The 16,092-nt window shown below is 40.6% G+C and overlaps 1 protein-coding gene and 1 long non-coding RNA gene across 6 annotated transcripts in view; both read right to left on the reverse strand.

Annotated features, from left to right (window-relative positions):
• LOC108701997 (traf2 and NCK-interacting protein kinase) overlaps window positions 1-16,092 on the reverse strand; it is a 1,005,599-nt gene that overhangs the window by 601,657 nt on the left and 387,850 nt on the right. The gene's annotated exons all lie outside the window — the stretch shown is intronic.
• Window positions 1-16,092, reverse strand: part of LOC108700957 — a 34,024-nt gene that overhangs the window by 10,749 nt on the left and 7,183 nt on the right. For 2 of the 5 annotated variants that reach the window (XR_005964256.1, XR_005964254.1), the window contains exons 2-11: window positions 14,592-14,688; window positions 12,825-12,913; window positions 12,279-12,448; window positions 10,609-10,751; window positions 8,892-9,040; window positions 7,140-7,564; window positions 6,803-6,913; window positions 4,144-4,271; window positions 3,633-3,689; window positions 781-907 (exon numbers count right to left, since the gene is read on the reverse strand). This is a non-coding gene — a long non-coding RNA (uncharacterized LOC108700957). Of the gene's footprint in view, window positions 1-780; window positions 908-3,632; window positions 3,690-4,026; window positions 4,272-6,802; window positions 6,914-7,139; window positions 7,565-8,891; window positions 9,041-10,608; window positions 10,752-12,278; window positions 12,449-12,824; window positions 12,914-14,591; window positions 14,689-16,092 lie in introns of all 5 variants that reach the window. The other 3 variants (XR_005964257.1, XR_005964258.1, XR_005964255.1) reach the window with 3 other exon arrangements.

Here is a 16,092-nt window from a genome sequence, read left to right on the forward strand (position 1 = left end):
TGAAGATCCCCAATTTGGCCATTCTCTCCTCATAGCTAAGATTTTACATACTAGCTTAGTTGCCCTTCTGTACCCTCTCTAATTCAATAATATCCTGTTTGAGAGCTGGAGATAAAAACTATACGGCAAATTCTAGATAGGACCTTACCAGTGCTCTATACAGTGGAAGAATAACTCCCTCCTCCTCCTGTAAATCTATGCCCTTGCCCTTGCGTGCTCATAAGCAAGACAAGACTCTAGAGGAGAATGTGATACAGTGGCATTTACCTGTATATGTGGTTATAAAACAAAATGAGCAGGTAAATGAAAAACAGTGAGATTTTTATGTTTGTGGCATGCAGCTGGTAGGCTCCCATGAGGACAACAGCTCCTTATATATATTCTAGCTCAAGGATATAGGATATACATGGAGCCATAAGGCTGAATCAGGCATGAGCAACATGTGACCCACTTGGATATGAGTGAATTCCCAATATGTCCCCAAATGCCTATTACAAATAGTAACATACAGAAAGCTGTAATTCACCATCTGGTCAGCTACAGGTTGCCCATCCCTACTTTACTCCAGCACAACTCTAATAGAAGAAGCTCCGTAATTTCACTACTCACAAATCACATTTTTCCACTTGGGGGTGCCCTCTGCCATACCTGCAACCAGAGTGAACTCTCATTTAATGGGCCAGTGTGTTTTTCCAGCATCAACTGCCGACCATTAGCAATGGGAGAAATACAAGGTTCAGGTAGGTAGGTATCATTTAGAAAAAGAGGCGGAATACTTACCTGCATCAGGATACCCAAAAATGAAATTGGACGGTTGCTGTTTATTTCTAGACGTCAGTCTCAGTTCTTGATTAATCGTCTTTTTTATCTTCTTTGTCGCCGAGGATTATGGGGAAAATGTGACTTTCTATGGAGGCAATAAAACAGAGAAAAGACTCATGAGCTGGACCCTGAATAGAATATAAAGCAGTTCCCTTTCTGTATCCCTCCCAAATTGTACTGCGCTACTGAACATGTTTGCTTCATTATACATAACCAGAAATAATCAGTAACAGGTTTAATAGAATGAAGAAGTCGATTGGCAGAGTCCCTGCCACCTCAAGAGGCCCAGGAGAATAGCGGGCCAAAAGGAGTGAACCTCTAACAAAATAAGCTTAAGTATAGAACTGAATCATAATCCTTGCTCTGTGGATCATTTTGGTGGAAAAATCCTTCCTATAGACATTGCCTTTTCTATTAATAACATTGGCATCAAATACCAACTTTACAGGCCAGGTGGCAGGACCAGATACAGAACTGGCAATTCCAGGGACACTGCACCGTGCAAAGCCTATTAAAGCCACTGCCTGGTTGCTAGGGAGAGAGACCTTAGAAACCAGAGAACTATTAAAGTGAAATGAAGATCTGTAGTCAACTAAAAAATTATTTTCCCAATAGAATACTTCTATATGCCTCAGTGATCTTATAGCTGTGTCTCACTGGCCATTGCTAAACTACAATTCCCAGTATTCTTTATAATAACCAGTAGCTGATGTGTAGCTCATTTCACAGCTGGCAGGCCACCAGAGGAGATCTCAGCAAGGCCATCATGAGTAGGAATGGGGGAAGTCCAATCAGGGACCCCATGAGATATGATGGTGGCTTTGGTTCTGTCTCACATGTAGCTCACATGTGATTGGCTGATACAGAATCCCCCCTCTGTGCCATTACCCCAAAGCTGTATGCTACTGGCAGGGGGGTTAATAGGGGAAACAGACCCTCGGGAGTCCCAGGAGAAATGAGGGCCCAGTGTACATCCCATCAAATACCAACAGCCCTAAATATAGACATGAGAGTGCACTGAGGGAAACTGGGGGCCAGTGACTCTGAGAATCAAAATGCAAATGCAGTGGCTGCAAGTCTAATCCCAGTCTCTAGCCATGTGATCACAGCTGCATATAAACTGGAAACCTGCAAACTTCCAAGGACACTATGTCTAGCTATGACTATTAAAGCCATTCCCTGGTTGCTATGAGGTGAGAGCTTTAGCAACATGAAGCCTATTAAAAGTCAAACATACAGAGCTGTCAAATAAAAAATCTAATTCCTAATAGAATACTTCTGACTAACTTGGTGTTGATACTTGTAGTTGTCCAGCCATTGCCAGACTACAAGTCCCAGCATTCCCTGTGACAAGCAGTAGCTGAGTTGTAGTTCAGTTAACAGCTGGTGGGTCACCAGACAGAGGAGATCTAAGTAGGACAACCATCAGTGGAGATTGGGGAGTCTAGTCAGGGGCCCCATGAGTTTTGATGATGGCCCTGCTTCTAAAGCTGCTTAGGTTTGGGGTTGATTCTGTTTCATTAAGCACAAGTTTGACTGGTCACATGTCACATATGTACCTGAGCATGTGATTGGCTGCCAGTGCCTGGGATGCCATGACTTAGCTCAGTATGACATCACTCCCAGGGAAGCTCTGATTGGATGAAAGTTGCCAGGGAAGTTAACTTGAGGGCTCAGGTATGGATGGCAGTTATTTCCGTTCAGGATTCAGAGGTAAGTGGAACTACTACAGAATCTGGGGGGGGAGATGACATATTACAAAAGGGGAATTAGGGATGGTTTGCCCCACATGATTTATGGAAGCTTAGGGGAGTGAGGACAAACCACCCAAAACTACCCCTGGTACCAAAGCTCTCAAAATTGACCCCCATTGCCTGCTGTTGTATGTATGCCTGCCTGTGTATGGCCAACATAAGAATCCCTAACACAAAAATTCATTTCTATGTCAATCACCCACACCCAAAAAGGGTTTTTAGCTATTACTCTGTAAAGTCCCCCCTACATGTGCATTTGGTAACCAGGATCACCCACACTTGGGTGGCAGGGGTGTCCAGGGTCCTTGATTGCACCAACCTTTTGTATCTCTCCTAATCAGCTTCATTCTATTAAATCTGCTACTGATTTGTGTTACTGGTTATTTATAGAGGGGCAAGCATATTCAGTAGTGCAGTACAATTGGGAAAAATAGTGAAAGTGAAAACCCAGTATATACAGATATATATGGCAGAGAGGGCTCAGCTCACAACTTCTCCTCTTTCTCTCCCCATAAAGCGATTTTTCGAGATTTTTTCGAGATTTTTTAGAGAGATTTTGATCGAATTCTCAGAAGAAGATAGTCTTTTTAAACTGATCAATAACATCAAAGGCAGAAGAATAACAGCAACCTGCCCAACCCATTGAGGATCATCTGGAGGAAGGTAAGGATCCTGCATTTGGGATTTGACGTCTAGGGTCCCACTCATCCTACCAACTGTCAAAAGCAACTGTTAAAAGCAACTGTCACTAGCATCAGCACTAGTGTGGATGATACAGTAGAACCCCCACTTTAAATGCCCTGATTTTAAGTTTTCCCTTATTTTACATTGTTATTGTGTGGTCCCACCTGTATTTTATGCATAATACATTTCCCTGATTTTACATTTTACTTGATTTTACATAATTTTTTTCTGGTTCCCTGAAAAATGTAAAATGGGGGTTCTACTGTATATAAGAAAGGGCTGCAATAGAAACAAAAGTAACAAATGGCAGAAGAAAAAAATTACAAACACGAGCCAGGTACGGGGAGCATCACATTTCTCTCACACTCTCACCTCCATGCTGCACGTAACATCCGACTTAGTTTGCTTTCCACAATTCCAGGGGTAAACCTGCAGCAAATAAGCACATATTCCAAATAACACTAACTGGCCATGTAGGTGGCATTATTACAATGTGTAATTATAAATGAGAATAAGGAAAAATTTAAACAGGAAAAAGGAAGAGTTGAAATGGTTTGTTTGGCCACTCAAAGACTTTTGCAGTTGCTGTTTAGTTGCTATAGTTTAATTACCATAACAACCACACACCAGTTTGGAAATAAAATTATTACATGAATAGATAGGCTGAAAAGAAATAATACTAGTACTGGTTTAAACCAATGGGGATAAGAAGTGTGAAAATGTCATAAAATGACTACTTTGCCCATATCAACTTCCCTTTCCCTACCTGCTCAGATGTGTAGCAGTGAGGTTACAGAGAGGCGCTTGTCTTGAGCTTGAAGTTTACCAGCAGCTACAAACAGTTGTATTCTTTATCTCCACTGAAGCAGCCACTTATACCAACCTTTTTTTTCTCATACAGGAGCGTCAAGATGGGTGCCGGACATTCTAACATCTTGCGTCGGCACCGGCATACTGAGGTAAGGCAGATGGAAATATCAAGCTGTCGCTTTATGCCTGACGATTAGAGACCTTACCAACAGATAGAAAAGAAAATTCCTCAGATTATAAGAAATATTTCATAAACCCATTTGACAAACAGTTGTTCTATTTTTCTGATGTTCTCCATAAATATCATGTTTCATAGTAAGTTAGGTTGAAAAAAGACACACATCCATCAAGTTTAACCTTTTGACTTTTTAACCAGTTGATCCAGAGGAAGGCAAAATATCCTATTTGAAGCCTCTCCAATTTGCCTCAGAGGGGGAAAAAATTCCTTCCTGACTCCAAAATGGCGATTGGTCTAGTTCCTGGATCAACTTGTACTATGAGCTATCTCCCATAACCCTGTATTCCTTCACTTGCTAAAAAGCCATCCAACCCCTTCTTAAAGGAGAAGGAAAGTCTCAAATAAAATAAAGCTTTAATAATTGTCCATAAAATGTAAATATTATTACCAGCAAGCATTTCTTCATTCCATTTTTCATTCATTCTTGCGCTGTAATCGTTTTTCAAATAAGTGGCAAGCTGCACAGAAACGGATGTCTTTGCTCCAGTCCATAAATCGTTCTAATCAGGGCACACGCATACGCAATCCGTCTAAGAGTAGCCCTGCGCAATCACACTATGATTATGATCTGTCTTCCCGAGAAGACCCATTCGTCATCCCTAAACTCTCTCTCTCTGCCTGCCTGCATTTACTCCAACTTGATTGATGTTCCCCTTTGCCTGGTAACAAAGGGAAGCTTTGAAGCGAGCACAGGAACAGAGGACACGCAAATATACCCAGCGTTCGGGTCTGTAAAACATATTGTGGCACTTACAGGCTTATTCAAAGATTGTGCACTATAGATGTGACACCAATGCTTATCACTGTGTAGCGACGTATGCGCGCTTGTTTGGTTACACCACAGGGTCACGGAATTTGAAAAGGGCGGTGCCAAAGCTTACACTATAGAAACATTTTAGAATGGAAGTGCACAAAACTGTAAAGCCATTGCAATTTTCAATGCGGCGTTTCAGGAGGGGGGGATAATGGCAAAGAGAAAGAGGAAGGTTATTTTTTTTAACTTTCCTTCTCCTTTAAAGCTATCTAATGTATCAGCCTGTACCACTGATTCAGGGAGAGAATTTGACCGTAAAAAAACCCTTCCAAACCATTAGGAGGAAACTCTTTTCTTCTAATTGGAATGGGTGACATCATTGTTCAATATTCAATATCATTTGCAAGCACTTAGTAAATGTAATAAACTGGTACTTGTTCCTCTGTAGTTTAGTTTAGGTATCGCGGCACCTTGCTTCCATCCAAAGCCATCAATAGTAGTTCAAAAATTATAGGTGTCGATACAAAACAGCGCAGAGGTTCTGCTGCAAAAGTGCCTTTATTTAACACTTCATTTGCAAGCACTTAACCATTGTTTCTTAATTGTTTCCCATTCTCTATAGACTGTCGACATCAAACAGTCTCTTGATGCTTGTGAGGCCCAGGTAGGTGTCTCTCTTTCAGACATGAAGCAGGAGCTGGTGAGAGTCATCCAGAAGGAGATGAAGATAGCAGCAGGGGCCGAAAATCTGTACCATGCCACCAAGGACAGAAAGAGCAAAGCCCTGATGAAGGAGCTGAGGAAGAGCAGTGAGAAGAGGCTGAAAGCCCTTTACTCCTCTCTCCTCAAGCTCAATGAGGAGATAGCTCGGAGGGAAGCAGAGCATGTTCCAGGTGAGTCACAACAGGCTCTAGCCTCTTTTCTATTGCCATTATATGGGGTAACGTGTCATCCTAACATCCCATCCACTACCCCTTCATGGACATTAAACTAAGCCCCACAGAACTATAGATGAATTGTATGGCTTTTGCATGTACTTTTCAAACCACTGACTATTAATAGCATCTTACCGAATCAAGAAACATCCTTAAGCCTTAGGTTCAAGAAAGTTTTTATATTTGAAAATTCAGTCACTATGTTTATTTACTGTCCCTTTAGATGCAGCAGTGGAGACTGCTAGTGACACTGGAGTAAACCTCCCAGCAGAAGAGGTCAGCGCATCTGAAGTTCAGGTTGTTTCAGAACCTGCCAGTGATTCTTTCCAAGTGAGTATTTTATACTGATGCCATTCATTTATTGGCCAGCACATAAACATTGCTTTTATCATATCCATGTGATGCCATATTCATTCATTGCACAATTGTCCCTTGTTTGCAGCATCAACATGACGAATTCACTGAAGAACCAGTGCCGGAGGTAGACGAGGTGCCTGAAGAGCCATCAGAGAGGTGAGGATATTGTGGAGTCTATTAGAGACCAGATTAAATCCCTACCCCATACTTTCATCAAATAAAATCTTCACAATAACAGGATTATTCTTCTGATTAAAGTAAAGTATTAGATTGGCACAGAAGAGGACAGATGGTAATATGCACCTGCACTTTGGCTGGGAGATTACACAATACATAATTCAATAGCACAAATCCACCTATGAATTATGGCTATGGGGTGCTGTGCTATTGAGGATTATGGAGAATGAATCGGCTAAGGGTAAAAAGAAACGCAAAATAACAAACTTACTTTTCCTTATAGTGAGATATCTGTGGATGAAGAAAACATCAGCCCAACTCCACCTGATGCAGCAGAAGGATGTCCACTGGCAGTGACAAAGGACCCACAGTAAGACGCAACCTGCACATGATGATACTATTAACATTTCATTTGAAATAAAAATGAGTTTCATTTTGGGTATTTCTTTTTCAGAGCTTTGCAGTTGACCAACTACACACTGCAAGACTTCAACCAACGTGGTTTCCTAGGCGAGGGCGGATTTGCCAAGGTAATATTAAACTTAATCCATAATTAGGATGACTATTGGCACATGCAAGAACAGTGGCAAAACAGTTAGTTCTGTTACCTTGCAATGCTGGGGCAAGTATGGATCGATTCTTGCAGCTCTCTGAAAGGGGTATGGATGTTCTGCATGTATCTTCCTGCATTTCCTGAGATTCTCTCTTATTCCAGGTTCTCCTTGTTGAACACGCGGCAACCAAAACATCCTATGCCCTGAAAATCTTGAAAAAGGAGAGCATCGCCTCCTCAAGGGGCATTGAAAGGTCAGTTCATGGAAATGATCATTTTAGCATGGTTGGCTTTGTTACTTACCCATGTCCCTTGTTTTGACAATGAATGCTTTTAATATTCAGGATCTTGCTAGAGAAACGGGTTGCTTTCGCCGTTGCTGACCACCCTTTCATTGTGGATATCCACGCCACCTTCCAGTCAGAATACCATCTATTCTTTCTGATGGAGCACGTTGCTGGCGGCTGCTTAAAGAGCTACCTGCAGAGGGAAGGTGCATTTGAACAACCAAGAGCTATGTAAGTACAAATTAACCTTTACCTAGAGTCATGTGGGTGCCATTCAGACAAAGTAAGTAGTATACAGGGTCTGGCTCCTTGTTTATCTGACAAAGGCAAGAGGATGTAAGAAAACATCATTATTTGGAAATACATAACATATTTATTTAAGCGGAGCTGCATGCAGAATATACCATGATAGTAAGTGGGTCTCTTGACTTACAGCGAGCCAGTAATATTTAGACAGAGATACATTACACTAACAAATATATGACTATGTATTCAATAACCTAATGATGGGAGTCTCTTTGCAGGTTCTATGCTGCTTGCACGCTGATGGCCATTTCTTACTTACATGAAAATGACATCATACACCGGTAAGTATATTTATTATTTTCATGTACATGAAACATTTTGCAATATAAAATATAAGGGAGCATTACTGCTAAACATATCAGACAAGGGAATAGAAGCCAATATTAATATCCCCTGTAGAGCATGACCACAAGAGCACGAGAACTTCAGCCTTGTGCTTTTAAAAGGCCATGGATCTACTCAGTCACTTATAATATCCTTATATTTTACAAAATTAATTGTATTATTCACGTTACATCACTAATTATTTCCCCTTTTGTCACAGTGTCACAGATATGTTGTACTTTGCTAACTTTTGCTGTTGTTTTACCACAGAGATCTCAAGCCGGAAAACCTACTCTTAGACAGCAGCGGATATGTTAAACTGGCTGATTTTGGGCTGAGCAAAGACGGTAAGGATTCTAATAAACTAACACATCAAAAAAAGGTTCAGTTTCACATAATGTTATTGAGGTTCATGAAGTGACTGACATTTGTAGTTTCATATTATGAGAAAGTGAGAGTGAACTTTTCCTACTAAGTTATGCTTTAGCAGAGCAGATTGAAGGAGGAAAGAAGAGGTGAAATCACTGGAGGGTGCCAACTGTTAGGCATATCCCCCATTGATTAGTATCACTTAATGTTCAGTTTGTTTGCTGAGCATGCAGGTCAGAATAAAAAGAAAACTGAACAGTTACTGTATGTGTCTAATGTGGCCCAGCAACTAGTGGCCAACTGGCTAAAAGGTTAGAGAGAGACGCAACATAGTGATTTGTGTTCTGGCTGTTACGTTAGACATCTGTTTACTCCAGCTATTATGGATTACATTTTTTTGGCTGACTATATTGAAAACATTTTTTTCACAGACAATATTTTACCCAGTTTCATTATCAAACTAAACATTATTAAACTGAGTCGATACAGATAAATAAGCCCCAACTGATCCGTTTACTTACAATAACTGTTTGTTTCAGGAATTGGCTACGAAGGCCGAACAAGTAGCCTGAAAGGATCTTTTGGCTACATGGCGCCAGAAGTCCTCGCCAGGGAGCCATACTCAAGATCTGTCGACTGGTGGTCTCTGGGCATTGTAATATACGAGATGCTAGTTGGGGAGGTAAGTAGAAACTTTAATAAATGGACGGAATAGGCAACTGTTTATTAACTTAATAACATCAAGCATCAGCTATATTAGTTACATATGGCCACAGAGCAATAAGTTGTTTGTGTGGCAGCATTTTTGCATTGATTGCATTTGTAGGGAATATAAATGGTATGCTAAGATATGCCCACTACAATCTATCCTTACAAACCCCCTTAATGTATGTAGCAACAGGTTTTGAAGCCTTCTTAGCCACTTACAACTGATTAGTTCTATAAACTATAGTAAAAGAGAACTTTCTTATGTTCCACATTGCAGAAACCAATGCTGAGACCATCTACTGGTTTAGTCGTCCCGACGTTCCTGGCAGCGGATGCCGTCAACTTAATATCAGGGGTAAGTTACTCAGTAAGTTAAGGGCGCAAGCTGTGGTCTAACCAGTAATTCATGAACAGGTAGCACTATCCTTGCATCCCTTAAAGGAGAAGGAAAGCTACGGAGGCATTTTATTGCCAATAGATTAGCTGCAATAGTGCAAGTTAGAATGCTATATTTATTCTGTAGAATGTTTTACCATACCTGAGTAACAGCTCTAGAAGCTCTCTGTTTGTTTAGAATAGGAGCTGCAGTATTAATGTGGTGTGACATCACTTCCTGCCTGAGTCTCTCCCTGCTCTGGGCTCAGATTACAGTAGAGAAGGGAGGGGTGGGGAGAGAGGAGCAAACTGAGCATGCTCTTGCCCAGGGCAATGAGGTTTAAGCTGAAGGCAGGAAGTCTGATACAGAAGCCCATGAGTATACAATAGAAGGAAAGATATGTGGTGTTTCTTTTGACAGGGGACTCAGAGCAACATTACTTTGGGGGTTTACTGGTATATTTAGATGGACCTTTCTGATAAGGCTTACTTAGTTTTAACCTTTCCTTCTCCTTTAAATCATTTCCTTCCAATTTGTGCAGTCTAACTGTGTATTAGCCTTTATAGCCATTAACTGTCACACAGCGCTGCAACATAGCTTATCTGCTTATGTTTCTAAGGTCAATCATTCTCTTTCTTTGTAGCTCTTACAGCGGGACCCATTGAAGCGGCTGGGCTCAAGTGAAGAAGATGCATGTGATGTTATGCATCATTATTTCTTTCGAGTAAGTTAAATTTCAGTCAACTTTTGGTAGCTACAGAAATGAACTAAGGGTAAGGCCACACGTGGAGATTCGGCACTGAGGCAACTTTGGGCGCTATTGAAAACGCAATCCTCACGTGTGCATTAGCGCAGGCGACTTTTCATTGTAGCTTATGGGGAAACCCGCTGAGGCAGTTCTGGGAGATAGTCGCTCAAAAGACAAGGGGATTAGTCGCCAAACAAAAAAATCTCACGGAATCTCCTCGTGTGGACTAGCCCTAAAGGTACAGATGAACTCCCAATGTTTATATGCTAATACAACATATTTTAAATAAAATAAAAGTGTAAGTATGCTAAGTAACAATTAATAATAAATGTTTTTATATTGTCTATTAACCAGAGCATTGACTGGATGGCTTTGCTAGAGAGAAGAATGCAGCCCCCGTTCATACCTGAGGATGTTAGACTTTCCGAGGATGGAGATCAACATCTAGTTCTAACTCCTCCCTCCGAGGGTTCCTTGGCCATGGAAAAGGAGATTGCGGAAGCCTTTAGGGACTTCGATTATACCGCAATGTAGAGCTCCAGGATCAACCTGCAATGCCAAAATCACCAGCGTGAGATCTTGATTTGTATTTCCCTTTCTTCCTCTGCAGTAGGACTGGCAGTGCCCCCCACTTGCACCACAGCTCAACCAGCAGTGCCCCTCCTTCTTCCACCTCCACCAGCGGTGACCCTCCTCCTTCTACCACAGCTACACCAGAGTTGACCCTCCTTTTACCACCATAGTTCCCACAGCGGTGCTCCCCCACTTCAAACTAAAATATGGTATCATAAACAGGAGCGCACTTAAGCCACTTTGTAGATCCAGCATTCCTTTTCACTCCATCCCTCAGTGTGCAGACGCCGGGGTCTGTGGGCTGCCTGGGGTTTAATGGAATGGAATAGAATGTAGCATTCACCAAGCAGCTTAATGATGCTCATGTGTATGATGCCATATTGCTTTTTAATTTTTTTCCTTCCACCCTAATACCACCATCGGTGACCTCCCCCCCTTAAATCAGTTATACCAGCTTTACCTACCCTTTCCATATAAAATATGGTTTCATAGACAGAAGCCCCCTTAAGCCACTCGGTAGACCCTGCATTCTTTTTCACTCCATCCCTCAGTGTGCAGACTCTGGGGTCTGTGAGCTGCCTGGGGTTTAATGGAATGGAATGCAGCATTCACCAAGCAGCTTAATGACGCTCATGTGTATGCTGCCATATTGCTTTCTATTCCTTATCCTTCCACCATAATACCACCAGCGGTGACCCCCCCCTTTAAATAATAGTTACACCAGCGTTGCCTCCCCTATAAAATATGGTATCATAAACTAGAACACCATTAAGCCACTCGGTAGACCCTACATTACTTTTCACTCCATCCCTCAGTGTGCAGACGCCGGGGTCTGTGGGCTGCCTGGGTTTTAATGGAATGGAATAGAATGCAGCATTCACCAAGCAGCTTAATGATGCTCATGTGTATGCTGCCATATTGCTTTCTATTTCTTTTCCTTCCAACCTAATACCACCAGCGGTGACCCCCCCTTTAAATCAGTTACACCAGCTTTGCCTCCCCTTTCCATATAAAATATGGTTTCATAGACAGAAGCCCCCTTAAGCCACTCGGTAGACCCTGCATTCTTTTTCACTCTATCCCTCAGACTGTAGAAGCCGGGTCTGCAGGCTGTGTGGTTTCCAATGGAATGGAACAGAATGCAGCGTTCACCTAGCTGCCTAAAAGGTGCTCATGTGTATGTTGCCATATTCCTTTCTGTTTCCCTTACCCTATTTCCCTCAATTAAATATGACGCGTTGATCCTGGGAGCAAATCCGATTGCCATTAAGGAGTCAGGAAGGAATTTTTTCCTCTAGTTTCTCAGAGGTTTTTTGCCTTCCTCAGGATCAAAAAGCGTAGTTTTTTAATTGTTATCAATAATAAATAAATTATTACATATTTAATTAACTTCCATGTCGCTGTGTGTATCTTTATTCCGGGTATTGGTGTGTCTTTTTTACTAGAGAGGGGGAGGGAGTAAGAAAATGGCTTGCAATAAAGAAACACTGAAAGGTTCAGTACCTGTGAGTGACACCAGTCCTACTGCAGGTATGGCTGCTCCACAAGCATTATCACACTGGGCAGGAGAGTTTGTATATAATAGTTATTCTTTGCATTCTCCCACCATTCAACATCATGGTATGAAGGCTGAATGCTCAGTGCACCTGCTGGTACATACACGCATCAAAAAGCTGGGGAAGAGAAGAAAAATAATTAATAAAATAAACTCAGGGTTTAGTAACAGTTGAATGTATTAATAGTGAGAGGCAGGGTGTAGAAGAAAACATTGATCTGAAAGATGCACACAAAGAAGAGACTAAAGTGTTCAAAAATCTCTGCGAAGAAATACCAAAACAGGCCGATATTTGGTGTCAGATCTGGAACAGAGAGTCTGAAAACAGAATATATCAAAAGACGTCTTAAAATCATTACATCATTTCTGCAATGACTTCTTTCCTATCCCTACGGTCATATAAAACGGTTATTTCATTTAGTTACTGTAAAGCAATGATATGTCAGAGCTATATAAATAAAGAATATTGAGAATAGTTTTACAGAAGGACTCACATAAAGCCATAACCCAGGTAGATAGAGCACTACTGCCAGCTGAACAGCCAGAAGCCTGTACTCTTCATCTTCACTGGGACAAATTCCTTCTGTAGAAAGAATTAGAACATTAGAAAAACATAATTACACAAAGTCAAAGTACATTATTTAGAGGCTTAAGCAGATTTATCAAAATAGGATTTTGTGAACAAAAAAAAAAAAAAAAAAGACAAAACTTGTGACTTTTTCTGGAATGCTAGGTTATTTAAGAAAAAACATGACAAAATATTCCTGTGCACATATGAGAATCTCATTGTCCTATTAATTTTCAATGAGGGTGAAAATCTCAAATGTTTTAATAAACTGGGAAAATAAATTAAAAAAATAAAGTCGTTAGAGAACATTCCCACTGACTGCTATACAGCCTTGCCAGCTTTTACTTGCCGAGTTTTTTTATGGCAACTTATGTTTTTTTCCTTTAAAATGGACCTGTCACCCAGACACAAAAATCCGTATAATAAAGGTCCATTTCAAATCAAACATGAAATCCAATTTCTATTTTTTTATTAAAGCGTTCATAGCTGTTGTAAACTTATTTAAAAATCTCAGCTGCCAATCAAATATTGTCTGCCCCTCCTCTATGCCTTAGTCATAGAGACGGGGGGGCAGACAATTACATTCACTTTCCATTCAGCACTTCCTAGATGTCACTGCTCTCCCCACATTCCCTTAACCATTTAATTGTGTAGCCAGGGCATAGGGGTTGGACATCAAGTCCCCCATTCTGGTGTATGAACAAGATTCTGTAATAATATACTCTTTTAGTAGTATGCGTCATTGGGTAATCCTAAATAGAAAACTGCCATTTTAAAAAATAAGGGCAGCCCCCTAGGATCGTATGATTCACGGTGCACACAAACACACCAAACAAACTATACATGTTAGGTCACATGAGCCAATTAACAGACAGAGTTCTGCCTTTTGCTTCCACACTTCTTCCTGTTACAGTTAGAGTTGTAGTATTTCTGGTCAGGTGATCTCTGAGGCAGCACAGAGTCCATCACTAAATGGTGGTTCAAGGCAAGAGATGTAAAAGGGCAATATTTGCTTAAATCTATATTCCAGTTTGATAAGATTCTTTAATATGCCACTTCATTTGATATAAACTGTTGCTCAAGTATTCATTTTGGGGGTATAGTTTTCCTTTACAAAAGGTGTACCTACTCAATAAATAGAGTTACATTACTCCTGTTTGATATGTGGTAGTGGTTGTGTACTGAGCAGTAATAAGTTTGGAAAACATATTGCCATGGCTGAGAAAAGCTTTGTTCAAACATTTTGTAAAGGAAAGCAAGTATGCCACCATTTTTCCTGATAACCTGGCTATTGGTTGGTATTGTTACATTAGAGACTCTGAATAAGGTTACCAGGAATCATGGCTGCTCCCAATAAAATGAACAAATTCAACAGTCTTGCACAGTCAGATAATTGGGTTTATAATATAAATATATATATATATATATATATATATATATATATATATATATATATATATATATATATATATATATATATATAAATAAATAATCCCAGCTGCTGGTAGGCGCTAACAGTGATGGAATATGAGCATGACAAAGAAAGGATAGCTGTGGGTCGAGCATCTCATCCTAGAGTGCAGCTGCCTCATTTTTTTATATTTTTAACCAATAAATGTTCAATTAACTACACACAATGCAAACAATATTACCATCCAGTAAATACTGTTTCCTTCCCCCAAGCAATACTTACAAAAGAGACACCTTCAAAGGTACATAGTACATCTCCGGAGTTCATGTCCTTCCTGAGGATATTTTTTCAGCTCCAATAAAAGCTTTTGCTTCTTAAACTGCAGAGGAAAAACAGAACATCGGCATTAATCCCCTTACAGTCGGTTTACAGGAACAAGCAATAGGTTTTCAGAAATGAATCCCTGTGGAGTTGGGTTTATATTAAAATATATTAATAGCTATACACTTTTCAGATGCATGAAAGAGGAAAAGCAATCATAAAGGTTTAATGCTTGAGGCACAGGGGAAGTCTCCTTTGCCGACACCAGTTGAGATATTGCCCCCTTGTCTTCAGCATAAGGAAGGAGTTTTCTTTATTACACTCTGACTCTGTACAAAGGCAACAAAATCTAGAGATTAATGTCTATCTGTGGCAGCAAAATAATGCTAATGGTGTCATAAGCCAGCCATAACCTCCCCCAGTAATCAATTTACCAACATCTCACTTACTTCCTGTCTGTTTAAAGACAAAACCATCACTTTTCTTTTAATAATTTGATTTACCTTAGTCATGCATTTATCCAAATTACACCAACATCTGATGTTTCTTTAACTTCCTCCTCTAAAGCAGAGACTAGATTGCTTAACATTCCCAAGAGAGAGATAATCATGTTTAGGGGGAAGCAGATATTGATTGCTGCTTATTAAGATTTATTGCTAAATACACAGGGCATCAGAACACATGGCAACAAAAGCAAAATAGCAAGTACAGACAACCTCTGGCTCTGCTATCATCAGAGCTACAGGGAGATGGAGTTCTGCAATACGTATTGAATCAATAAGGCACAATAAACAATAACAAAACTGCAGAACCAATATGTCTGAATAGTGCAAGCTTGAATAGAGTGAGAGTGGGGCAATACAATCGCTGAATCCACTTACATTAAATCCACCCATACCGACCCACCCAGGAAAAAAACAGCACTGCCAAAAAAAAAGAAGAGGAAGCCCCTGTGCACATTGGCAGGCAGCAGAAACTACATCAATAACGAAAGCACCTTTTGCTGCAGAGGAATGGTACTGCAGAAAAGAAAGGAACTCCCTCCTAAAATTCTGTAGATAATAAGGCAGCCTTAGAAAATGCATTTATTGACATGCAGGAGCAGTGGTGTAACTAGATATTATGGGGCCCCACAGCAAATTGTTTTCTGGCCCCCAAAATGTCTAGCGGTTGACCTGTTTTACCAATATTTATTGAAATTGTATATGAATCAGGGCCTCATGGGGCTCCTATACCTCCTGCCCCCCCCCTGCAGCCACAAGGTCTGCTTCCTCTGAAGTTACGCCCATGGGTAGGAGAAAGAAAACTGAATATGTAATTAAGTGGGTCAGCAACTTTGGTGATTTGGGTGTTCAGGTACGCTATTTTGCTCTACTTCTAACAACATAGGCTTCTGCTTTCCCTTACCATCTGCCTTTTTAAGATATATCAATTCCTTTTAATGTGCTGGTATTCTTTGTTT

Source organism: Xenopus laevis, chromosome 9_10L (genome assembly GCF_017654675.1).
Source record: "Xenopus laevis strain J_2021 chromosome 9_10L, Xenopus_laevis_v10.1, whole genome shotgun sequence".
NCBI lineage: Eukaryota > Metazoa > Chordata > Amphibia > Anura > Pipidae > Xenopus > Xenopus laevis.